This window comes from Salarias fasciatus, chromosome 2 (genome assembly GCF_902148845.1).
Source record: "Salarias fasciatus chromosome 2, fSalaFa1.1, whole genome shotgun sequence".
NCBI classification, from domain to species: domain Eukaryota; kingdom Metazoa; phylum Chordata; class Actinopteri; order Blenniiformes; family Blenniidae; genus Salarias; species Salarias fasciatus.
The window spans coordinates 9,252,408-9,265,502 of NC_043746.1; the positions used below are offsets into that span (position 1 = coordinate 9,252,408).

The following is a 13,095-nucleotide window of genomic DNA, read 5'->3' on the forward strand; positions in this document are numbered from 1 at the left end:
GTGAGAAAAAATACCACTGAATCACATCAAGTAAACCCCAATTATAATTTCTTTGATCATATTAGGCCAAAGTCAAATCAAATAAATCAACCAAGCAACCTCGCTCTCCTCCCAAAAAAGTAAACAATACTATCTGCGACAACAGCTAGCCAAAAAGGGATTATTTTCTGATTTTAGAACTTTGAATCAATTCCAAAAACTTTCCTGGAAGGCAATGCAACTAAAAATGAACAGACAATTCGTGTTCACCTACGAGAATTGGAAAAAAAATGACCTCTTTGATCAGACAGCTCATAAATGCAGCGCTGTTGTGCAGCTGTTGGCTGCTTGAGCTCCCGTCCACATGGAGAAATTGCCACACAAATTCTCATTCTGAGGGATCCACAGAGCAACTCTCAAATGTGGTTAATCTCCTACCAACTACACAGCTGGGCACAAACCCATCGATATCTATATCACCTCAGACATGGGTGAAATGATTCGGCCTTTTAAAGTTTAATGAACTCTCAATTTCCAGAATCATTCCAAACACTGGCTACAATTTTCCAAGATCTCCACCTAGTAAAGTACATTTCACTGTGTGTTTGCCGAGCGAAGAGTGAGGGTGGCAACTGAAAGGGTATTGAACAGTGCAGACTCCATATAGGAGAGGATTTCATTCTGGAAATAAAACCTTTCCCAGTGGCCCATACTCCTTACTGCTCACACACTAATCAGGACTGACAGGCTCAAGATTGAACCAATTAAGGCAAGGCTAAAAGAATCTAATATTCTGTCACCCACACCAGTGATCCAGCAACATTTAGCTGTTCAACCACACAAAAATAGTCCCAAGAATATTCTCTTCCTGTGTTCCACACAAACACACACACCCACAAAAAATAGATATCACGAAATTATTTTTTTCCAGGGCACTCTTCTCGTCAGGGAGACGATCATTTACAGTGGCTAAATGCATTCATGTTTAATAATAAATAACAGTTCCTAGGTTAACACTCGCAAGTGTCACGTTAAACTGCGGTCAATACCCTCGGAGCAAATGGAGATCCAGTGATAAGCAAACAGCGAGCCTGGGTCAGGACACATTTGTATGCAGCAGGGAGAGGATGTGCATTAGCATCAGACTAAAGCTGCTGCCGCAGCTTCGCACTTCTTTGTGCTCAATTTGGAGGTGGGGGCAGGGTGAAGGAAAGAGGGATTGGAGGAATTGACGGGATGATGAAGAGGAGCATCTATGGGATAATGTCTCAGTTTATTAAAACCAATGAGTATTCTTTTGATCAAGTAAAGGTGGTGGCGAATGGAATGACTGAACGACTGCACCCTGGGCTTGAAATGCAGCGACTACACGGCAGCAACAATTTCATAACCAGCCAGCTCACGAGTCATCCAATGATCGAAAATGAAAAAAAAGTTGTAACACTGGAAATCGGTGTATATGGACGTGTCGCATTCTCTTTTCTTTCTGTTAACTTCAGCATTTTGCTTTAATCAGAGTCAGAGCTAATGATAACCAGATGCTTCAGATAGCACAGCACCTTTCAGTGACTTGTCTGATTTTAAGTAATTTGAATGAAGGTCAATGACTGATGCACCGTTAACGGAGGTCCGAAGTACCATTTGTGGCTTTGTCCAAATTTGGCTTCAAATTTCTTTAAATGAACGCTTGTGTCAATGTGGTTCAGCACATGCTCATAGGATGCCTACACCAACTTAAGTACTTATTGTAAACCAAAAACTGCTACACTTTTTTGTTTTAACTCTAGTAAACGTTGCATATGGTGATCATATTTCCAAAGCCAAGCACTTCCACTTTCCAGTTTAAGTTTCTTTCCAGCTCTGCACTGCTTTTACTACTGCCCTTCTAATCTGTCTTTGCATGTTCAAAAATCAAAATTGAGTTGAATATTTCTTAATGTCATTCAGCAAACATTATGGAGAGACCTCATTTTTGATAACACAGGATGGGGATGTATATGAAATTCCTATTAAGTTTTGTCAAACATTTGACATTTCACTGTTCAAGACTACGGTTGTACTTAAGTGACTGAAAATCCACAAAATTTGTAGAGATATGCATCCCTTTGCACTCTGGCTCTTTGTAAATTGTTTCTGTTTCCTCTTGTCATCCTGTAGCCCTTATCCTACTCTGCCTAAAAATAACTTACAAAAAAAAAGACAAAACAAATAAAACTAAAAAGGAAAAAAAAAAAGGAAGAACCAATCCCTTCTTACCCAACTTCTTTGTGCAAAATGAATGCTTTTCTTCTCATTTTCCTTTTGTATTGTAATATGTACAATTTCATATCTGTATAGTGGATAAGATGTGCCAAACTGAAAAAAAAATACATTGTCCCCTCAAAACATATATTTTTTAAATAAAATGGTTATAATCTATGAAGTGTTTGATAACTGACGGGTGATCACAACTTGCTTTGCTCATTTATTCCATTGTGGTTTAATACATACATGGTTTGTCTCCATAAAACCGTTAAGCCAGTAAAATGAATCCTATGAATGCAACAGAATATCCAGTATGCAAAGGAAAACATCTTACTTTACTTTAAAAGATGAAGGTGTCAAAGCATCAGGGATTGGTGCAACCACAATACCATTCAAGAAGCAAATTGGTTCAGAAGTTGATAAGATACATTTCCTAATAAGGTTGTTACGTCTAACTATCTGAGTTACATAAAGGAAAGGAAGATGAAAACTTTTACCGTTTATCCAGGTAATGCTCTGATTTCACTCAGCTTGTTGAATTGCCCATTGTAAGTTTGAAGAAGGCAATACGTTTTAACATTTTAAACCAAAAAATGTGTGGACACTTCATTTCATACACCAGGAGCAGGGCATAAGCTTTTTTTCCCCACACAATTTATAAAAGAAAAACCATTTTGCTTTTCTGTTCAGCATTTATTTCAGAAGCTGAATGCTATTTGGGAAGAATTCTTAAATGTTTAACTACAGTATTTGCTGACCCAACAACAAATGGATAAGTTGACCTTGAAGATGACGCACTCATTTTTTAATACATTAAAATACCTAAAAAGGTTTTGACTACTTAAAACTAGACTTATTAGATCCAAGGGTTGCAATGCAAGCACAGTAACACCTACAGATGAGCAAATAGTCCCAGCAATCAAGCAAGATAAAAAAAAATGAGTCAGAGAACATTCATTACCCATTGGGTTTTGGAACAGAGAGCAGTAAAGGGATATTTTAAAAGCTGGCAGAGTGGGCACAGCAGAAATAATTGGCAGGCTAATTTCAGTTTTTTCTAACCAGTTGAACACATGTTCAAAATAAGTGTATTTACCTACATTTTTTTTAAGCCTTAAGTCTCCAATACATAAAAACAAAGCTATACAGAGCAAGTTACAGGTTGTTTCCTGAAACAACAATTATCTGTGAGGTTCTGCTTTCACCTGTTCTTAAAGGATTTTGATGTTACAGGTCTGATCACCTTTGTGCACCATGTCAAAAAAAAAAAAAAAAAAAAATTCACAGCTCACTTTCCTTTGTTTCACAGGTTAACATGTATGTATTGTTAAGATGGATTGGTCCGAACAACATCTTTGTGTCATTCCTGCTAAACTAGTGTCAGCACATACAGTCCGCTATGGAGCAGCCACAAATCCACACAGCAGGCTAATTATTAAATAATTCTGGACTGTTCTCATTGATTGGATTAAAATAATTAGTGTTGACCCGCTCCTTGTGAACCAAGCAGATGATATTATGTGCATGCTGAGTATATATTCTGTGTAGACTATTCTGATCAATTTATGTGCAATTGCAAACCGGCTCTTTTGCCAAACAATTTTCCACTGGATTGACTTCACTAATTCCAGTATACACTCTGCAGCTGTGTTATAGAAATTGTAGTACATTTAGAAACTGGGTTGAAACTACTTTTGACTCACAGCTCATTTTGAAGAAAAAAATCCAGCAGATGAAAGGGTGTGTGGTGTCTGGAAATAATGTTTCTTTCTAAGGCTACAAATACGATTCAGAGATGTAAACTTGTAAAGAAAGCCTACATAGTTTGATAAAAGAAAGAAAGAAAGAAAAAAAAACTTCATATTGCAAAGAAATGCAGTCTAACAAGGCCATCCATCTGTATGAGCCACTTCAATTTCACCTGCTCTTTTCTGATGAGGTCTACAGAAAGTAAGCGCCAGTAATTAACCTGCAGAGTGTACCCAGGTGGGGGAGGCACTAAACTGATGAGTCTGACTACACGGCCTCAGTAGTCTGCAGGGTTCAAGGACCCAGCATCCATGGATGCTTCAGGTTTGCATTATGAAGCGTCCAATAATGCTACAAAATGCTTACTTGGAAGGACATATTGATCTAGACTTTCATCAGCAAATACCCCCTTTAAAGTATTAATAGCGCAACAACTTTAAAGCCATTATCTGATCACTGAAGACGCTCAACAAATTCTATTGTAAAACAACAGAAAGATCTGAAAATTGATGAACCTTCCTGTTGATATGCCAAGAAGTACAAGCAACTTCTTGCACTCCGTGGCAGATATTTTTAGATACCGTTTTTTTCCTCTGTTAAAGTCGGGGGGGAGACTCAGGCAAGGAAAATCTACTGAATACCGCGACATAAATTTTAAAGCCATGACCCAAATTGTTCTGCATTACAAACAACTGTATTTCCCATTGCAATTTAAAAGCGGTTGATACAAGTACTATTAAATTCAGGATCAACAGACATGGAATTTGGAAACTACACAGTCCTTTAAGTAACCGCAAATTAACACAACGTAAAAGATTAATGCCACAAAGTGCAGGATAGGAGTTACTCAGCTGAACAGCATCGGAGCGTAAATACATGGAGGGCAAAAACTTACCGTAGTTACAAAGCTCTGCTATATCTGTAGTATGTAGCTTGCTGACCCACATGAGCTGTCGAAGCCACAGAACTAGGAGCAAGTTAACCACCACGTTAAAAAGAGAACGCTAACAAAGATCATAGCACAGCTGTTGTCTGACTGAAAGTCTTAATAATAAGTAATGAGGCCAACTGTTCAAACAACTTTTGGATAGACAACAAATGAACCACACCAAAGATTCACCTCTTGAATGTCTTCCAAAACTACCAGATGACAAAAACCAGTGTTTGGTGTTGGTTTCTGACAGCTATTGAGCCCTGTGTTGAAAGTCAGGCAGGGATTTTTCTATGTGGAATAAGCCTGTACATCTACTGTGAGGGTTTTCTGCACACACTTCAGGTTTACCGCAGTTTCGAGACATGCAAATGAAGTGGAAACAACTACAGCCTGCAGGTATTAATGTGGGAGTGAAAAGTTCTTGAGCATAGAACTGCGACTTGTCCAAAGTATTCTGCATTTTGTTAGAATGTGAGTGTATTAAGAGGAATAGCGTAACTATTATGGCAATTCTTTTTACTGGACCACCAGGTAAGCAAATCTGAATAATTTAGCTTTGCGTAACAATTTCACTAAGTACAGAAATTCCAATTCTACTTAGTATTAGATATGCGAACAACGTATTCTTATATTGCCACAGTTATTGCCAGATCTGACGAAAATAAAGGGGCCCGTTACATCCAAGTATTGGTGCAAATGTGTGCGCATTTGCTGGATGTACTGATGCAGTTTGCCTTGCAGTGTGACACATTCATCACAGCTCAATTCACTCTGGCTTGAAGGTGAGACAGACTGACTCAAAGTAATGCTCCAGTTAAACACACCTGCAGGTGGAGTATTCATAATTTGCGGTCTGTCATTTTCAACAACGCTTGCATCACTGACCGAGGAGGAACTGCTTATTGGATTAATCAGTCCAATAAACAGATCCAGATCCTAAAGGTTTAATGACATTCAGTGTGCAGACACACACACACACACACACACACACACACACACACACGCCTGAGCTGCTATTATTGATTAGTGCATTTAATGCATTGAAAACATGACTTAACTGACTGGGAAAAGCAATCTGACTGCACCTATCATGGCATTTGCATGAAAGACAAATAACCAGCTTCCGGCAAACTAACGCACCACATTATCTTATAAAATGGTTTCTTTCAATCAAAACTTGGCACGGCTATATTAAAGCAATTAAAAAAACATTAATACCAACCTCTGACATGAGGATAAAATAGCATGCAGCTGCACTGCTGTGAAGGAAAAGTTCATCTCACAAAATAACTTATTGTGCGACCACTACACTGTTCTCGCTTTGCTAGTCTTTGGGGGTTTAATTTTTTAGTTTTTTTTTTTTTTTTTATATCTGCCAATCAAAAAGCCTGGAGTTCACCAGTAAAACATCAAGGGCAAGGTCTGGGAAATGGTGCCTAAGGGGCTGATGCTGACAGATCGGTGTTTTATGGAGGCTGTAAATATACGAAAAGCCCTGAGGACACTAAATCTTTTCCCCGTTAACGTTGCGTTGACCGTAATTTGTTTTAATTATGCATTTAGATGAGATTACCAATAGACAAAGTGAACTTCCCTCACATTGGTCTTGCTTCAAGTCGCGCATCTTTGTGCTTTCTTGTTTTCACACTGATGATGAATTACAACGGCTGGCTTTTCACTGTGTAAATGACTGTCCTTGTCTTTTACATGCACAGGTTGATCTCAAAGCTACAGTACCAAGGAAGATGCTTCTTTTCCAGAGAGAACTAAAATCCTTGAGGTTTTTGTCATTAAAACTTTAATGGCTCAAGGGGAAAAAAAGCTAAAACCAGGCAAACATATATTTTTAAATTTTTAAAAGTGTCATGTAGAGTTTCAGAACAAAATTATTTATGCTGTATGAATCTCACGAATCTCTCCACCAGCTTTAATGTACACAACAGTCACAAACTACATGAGGACAGTAGGATGGCTGTTCAGAATGCTGGAGAGAAGCAGAATTATGTAAAGTTTATTGAAAGGACAATGAACGGTACACAAGCACCAGTAATGACTGCAGCCTTCAGACTGCGTACGGCAGAGTCCACTGAAGAAGATGTAGGAGGTTCACGACACGTGCACTGTGTCTGGAGGCACAGCAACGACAGCTATACCCCACAAAGGGGGTGTCCGAGACGGAGCTGGGAATTCTGGCCCTTTAATCAGATTGTTCAATCGGCACCCATTACAATCAGTGATCGATGTTTGTGGGTGGGTTAGCAATGCAGTTGGCTAATCCAAACAGCCAAAACAGGTGTGCTACGAGGACTGTCAGATTGCAATTAAGTTACTTACTTGAAGTGAAGGAGCATAATGCCCATAAATTATTACCAAAAAAATTAATCTGTGATCATCAGAGTAGATATTGATTTTTCCTCAATTTTAAAGAAATTCCTTCAAGGTGTACTTTGCATGGGGGGGGTGGACAACCTAAAATTACACGGCCTCAAGCTGTGGCTGTCACTACTTTGGCCAAATCGAAAAAAGGAAAGAAAAAAAAAATACATTCCAGTCTGTGAGTGAGTTCTCCAGCTATAGACATTTATTTACAGCCTCTGGGGATGGCATCATATCTAATGTTTTATAAATCTAGTCAGGGCATGAGTACTGAGGTGAAAAGTCAACTGATGGAACAGTGAATATGTTGTATTCAACTTTTTTTTTTTTTGGGGGGGGGTTACACATAGCTAATGAGGTGAGGAGGGCAGATAGTCTAAAATTCCAACAGAAATCTATTTAAAATGACAAACAGCTATGCAGACAGAGAAATGGGGATAAAGTGAAATTCTGCCGTTCACTTTGGACGCCTGAGGCAAAAAGCCAGCAAGGGTGAGGGAGAGAGTGAGCTGTCGAGAGAGGAAGGGACACAAGCAGAAATAGAAAGACCGCAAAGAAGAAAATGTGAAATAAGATTCGGCGAGAAGAAGGCAAAGTGTTAGAAAAATGCTCAGGAACGCAAACTGGAAAGACTGTTGAGATAGAGGAACAAACACACAGGCGAGCGCGGGCAGGCAAGGTGAAAGGCAGGAGTCCGTCTGCAGTGCTTAGGTATGGCCTTTTCGTGCAGGTGAAAACGATAATGTATCATATCAAGTTGAGGAAGTTTAAATGTCAGTGGCTGTATATGTCAGAGCACCCGAACATCACTCTTAGACGTGAAACAAACCCCCGACAGATGCTGGGAACAAGGGATGCATTATTAATGGAAAGTGGCAGAAGCAGTTACACTCAACACGTGCCATGCCAAACTGTCATGACAATATGGAATAATTGAGGTCACACTATGTGGCAGTGCTGGGCCAACATTACCCCCACCCATCTTTCCACTTGACCAGCTTAGTGGATAATCTCTGGTCTTGTTAAATGATCATCATGGACACTGTACATAATTTTGATTCCAGGGATAAAAAAAAAAGAAAAAAACGCATCATGGTCTTATTCCAGTCTATAGCACCATCAGTGCATTCAGTGATATTTGGCACATTTCTGCTTTCACTATTGCAATGTCAGCCTTCCTTGTCCTGATAACAGCAGGTAGTGTACTGCAGCAATTTCAATCGATGGACCGCATCAAAATTTTAGCTGTTCTTGTGGAAACTGCTTAAAAATGTTCTGTAGTTTTTCCCAAAAACATATTTAATGTTTAATGTTCAGCCAGCCAGTAATACTGCCCTCAAAGCTGAGCGTGAGAACTTTAAGAAGTTAGAGTTAAGAGCTGCCACTGCACTGACTCAATTTAACAGCTTAATAAAATACCCTTAATAAAACAAGAATAGATAACGTCAATACCAAAACAGCTGGGTCAGATAATTGTATTGGATGATCATGTGGGAAAAAAAACTTAAGGGTCACGTCATACATCAAACTCAATTCTGCCTGTTATTAATACATTCTTTTAAGAGCAAGTATGTTTCACGGTTTTGATAAGCCACTTTTCTGTTCAAGTTCTTGTATTTCTCTATTCTTTTAGTCAGGCAACAGGAATCTAAGTAGTAATCCCTGATACAAGTGAACTGTTCTCTACACAATCACAAAAATGTATCTCAGGCTATATAAATTACCGGTGTGTGAACTTCAAGTTAAAAATAAAGAAAAGTTGACATTTGTATCAGTTTTTTTTTTTTTTTTTTTTTTTAACAAAGAACCCACACCCACTGTGTGGATTTTAATTGTCCTGCTAGCTAACACTTAAGAACAGCAGGCACTGTGCGCACTGAAAGAAATGGAGTGCAACGCAGTTGTGCTACAAACATCATTTTGTCATTTTCATTTGATGTACAGTATGGAAAATGTCAAGGTCTACTTATAGTCTGCTAAAAAGATAACCGATAACTATTTTTATATTCTTTTCACACAGATGGATCAGGTCTACCAACAGCACCACTGGTAGTCTAACTAAATGAACCTATACACAAATGGGGTTAAAAAGGTTATTTTTGTCACCAACAGTTCTGGCAAAGAAATTCTGAGTACATGTTTTGTTTTTTTTCCTTCTTCTCTCCCTGGCAGCTTTCCCTTTTAAATTACATGCAATCGTAGTGTGGCTCATCTAGTTTGCCACTTGTCACATATGAAACAAAAATCCAAACACAACAGCCAATCTTTCAGTCCTCGATTGTCCACACGTTGGATTACCAAAACAAAACAAAATAGGACATTTGGTTCCTTTCCAGTTGTTTCTTTTGTATTTTTCTGTTTTTGCTTCACAAAATATTTGGACCTCTCTTGTTCAAAAGAATTCATCATAATGACTGACCGAATCTGTGGATCCTGCATTCATGTTAAGATACAGTTGGTATCTTTAGTGCTGGATTACGGCTTTCAGTTGTGTGAAAGCTTGTGGCAACAGGAGACTTAATTAGTGCAAACTTGTTGAGAAACAGATTATGCTGGGTTAGGGTGCTGGTGACTGAATGGCTTTGGGAAAAGCCTTAAATGCAATCCTTGAAAATTATGGCCTCAGACACGATGAGAATTTTGTAAGTCAGAAGGAGAGGAAGGAAAATGGAAAGGGGGTAAACACAAGTTGTAGCTGGAGGGAATGGAGAGACATGAGGGGTAGAAGAGAAGCAGGAGGAGTTAGGACGCTATCCAACATCTTCAGCTAGGAGTGCAGACCCATATGCTGCAATGGCAACATACTGCTAATGAGTTGCACTGCCCTATCTAGAGAGAGAATTATATACAGCTAAAATCAGGGTCATCAAGCTGCATGAAGCATATTACCCATTTCTCAAATCTGTTAAGTATAGGCCTGTGGTGTATAATCTGCTCAAAGAGGGCTTTGAATTTCCTGCATGAAACACATTTCACTGCAGTTTTGCAGCTCTGTCTTACAATGACGGCCTGAACATCCTCATTGGGAAACTGGGAGGTTTTCTCATTCTGCCACAATTGATAGCGGACACGGACACAGACGGGCTACCTGTCACTGTCTACGATTGGTTTAAGGCATGAGCTCCATCACTGCACTGACTGCGTGCCACAGTTCCCATGGGCAACACACTGCCGTTACAGGCACGCTATCAACGATGATATATTATGCAAGTCATCTGTTTTCTTCATTTAGCCAAATGAGTCGTCCCATCCCTGTCATGTCCACTCACCGTCACAGTGAGGATGAGACGTGTTGCCCTGCAAGTTCTCAAATCAGACACAGCTTCGTGAGTGACACAGAGACATCCAGTCAAGTAGAAAAATGAGTTTGAAGCAAATCAGAGAAGCTGCATGAAAGGCCTCCACCCTAAAATAAACTGGCAGGAGGGGTATGGTGGAGGGAGCATGTCTAATGTCTGAGCATGGATGTAATGGCATTGAGACAGAACGACATGTAAAGTTATTTGACACATGACTGACTGCTATTTGGTTTGTCAAAGCGCTGGGAAAACAGATTCCACCACGCGGCGAGGGCTTTGTAGGAGATCAGTTGTCAACTGTATCGTCAGCTGTCACTGACCGTGTTGCTATTCAAAGATTAACAACGTGAAACCTAACTATCTCAGCTGCTGATGGAACAACAAACTATTCCCAAGGAGAGGCTCTCCAGTCTAGAATCTTCCATATACGAAACTAACAAAAACTCTAGCTTTAGCCATTATCCCATTTTTGACATCAAATATTTGCCCCAAGTCAGCCAGTCCCAAAGCATTACCATAATCCACTGCAGCACTGCAGTTAAGAAACAGAGCATGTCAATTTAGTTTTGTCAAATACTCAAGTACAGAGTTGAAACACCGTTAACTCTGCCAAAGAGAGGTTGTGCTTTTGGTCCCGTCCCTTTTGTTTGTCTGTTTGCAGAATCCTTCAAAACCTTCTTAACAGATTTCACAGACAGTGCGCAGAACATTAGGCCAAGGGCCAAGAAGACACAGACTACTTTTGTGTACAGACAGAATGGCTATTTTCCCAATCACTAAGCAGGCGGGCTTCAGCTATTGCCCAGTATTGTCTCACGGTAAATGTCCTCCGCCAACTGCTGTGAGGGGAAGGGAAAAGGGAAAGCCCGCTTTTTATATTTGGTGGTTTAAGAAAACAGAAATGCATTTCTTTTTAGCAGTCTATGTTTATGCAAAAACAAAACTGAGTAGATAAAGTTTTGTTTCATAACATCATTCCCCATCTGATCCTTCGTTCAATATAGCCACAGGACTACTGTACTCATCATAAATGAAAAGCGCAAGCTGAGCAGTTCGTGATTTTAGATCTCAAAGCAAGAAAAACAGATAAACTTCAAGTTAGATGGTAATAAATAAAGCAGGAGAGCAGCAATGGCATTTCTCTGGGTAGCTAGCCCTTACTGAATCCATGCAGGTACACAGAGGATTTTAAGGGGAACTGGTTAAAGAGAGGCTTGTCAAAGAGAATGAAAAAATAAGGATATAGAAGAGGCTCGGGCGGAATGCAAGGTATAGAAAAATGTGAACCTCAAGACAGAAAAGAGAAAGAGCTTTGTGGCTGCTGCTGATCGCACAGGCTTTCAGAAAAGGTCATTTCAAAACAGCACATCTTGGTGTAAAAGTCAATTTTCCACACAAAACAGACCAGCTTGTAATTTAAAGAATGAAGTATTCAGATTCTAAGTGTTATTTAATATATAAGCAACCCAGATGGCAATGTGAAACTAACCAAAAAATGCAACTGTTTAATCACTTTCTTCTATCACCTCAGATGTTTGCATCTTCATCCACAGGCTGGGATTCTCTTTTCTGTGGCTGAAACTCAAGTTTGATGTGGAAGAGATCCAACAATGCCTTCAAAACTTCACCGATCCTTTCATTACACTATAAACACGGCTGCTTCAAAATGAGATTTTACTTCCAAACTGCCTTCACAGGTGATAAAAATCTAGGTAAAATCTCCGTGGATTTGGAATCGGCATCAAATTGAAAAAAAAAAAAAGAAAAAAGTTCCTCTCACACAATTCACCAACTGAAGCCATTCATCTATGTCCTAAAACCACCAGATACTACCGTGTTTTGTTTTGTTTTTCCAGGCCAAATTTATGATATCTACCGTCAGCTAGGGACACCAAATTTTTTTATGGCATTGGCAGAATAGTTGAAAAAGATGAAATGTGTGACAACTCGGCCGGCAGCCATATTTTGTGCTCACAACAAAGCACTGTGTTTAAATAAATCACTGATTGTTATTGTAACCTTTGAAGTGATTTTATTGATGCAGCAGCTCATTTTCTGTCTTCAATAAACTCACTGATCACATTCAGTTACTATGTGAGGTGTTTTTTTTTTTTTTTTTTTTTTTGAGTGGGGTGCGATGAGACTTCCGAAAAGTAAAGTGTGAAAAAGTAAAGAAACCTCTTCAGAAGACAGTTTATGAAAGAGTGAAGACATCAGTCACTGCGAGACGCGTCAGCTTTTATTTTCCTATATGAGTTTAAAAAGAAGCCCTCTGCAGAAGAGATCCTCTAGTGTAATAACTATCATTGCATCGCTCTCATGGTCCGTCTCCTCTGTCCTAATAATAGCTCCTGCAAAACTGAGATACTTTTTTTTTTTTCAAGTGAATTTTGTATCCGTGCTCTCTCATTTAAACAGGGCAGAAAAGGTTCTTGTGATTTCCACATATCTGTGTAAATATGAGACATTCTGAGCTGCTGTAGCATTTATCTGATCCCTGATCAGATTAACTAC

The 13,095-nt window shown here is 39.2% G+C and overlaps 1 protein-coding gene across 1 annotated transcript in view; it reads right to left on the reverse strand.

Annotated features, from left to right (window-relative positions):
* Positions 1 to 13,095, reverse strand: part of ctnna1 (catenin (cadherin-associated protein), alpha 1) — a 78,703-nt gene that overhangs the window by 41,312 nt on the left and 24,296 nt on the right. The gene's annotated exons all lie outside the window — the stretch shown is intronic.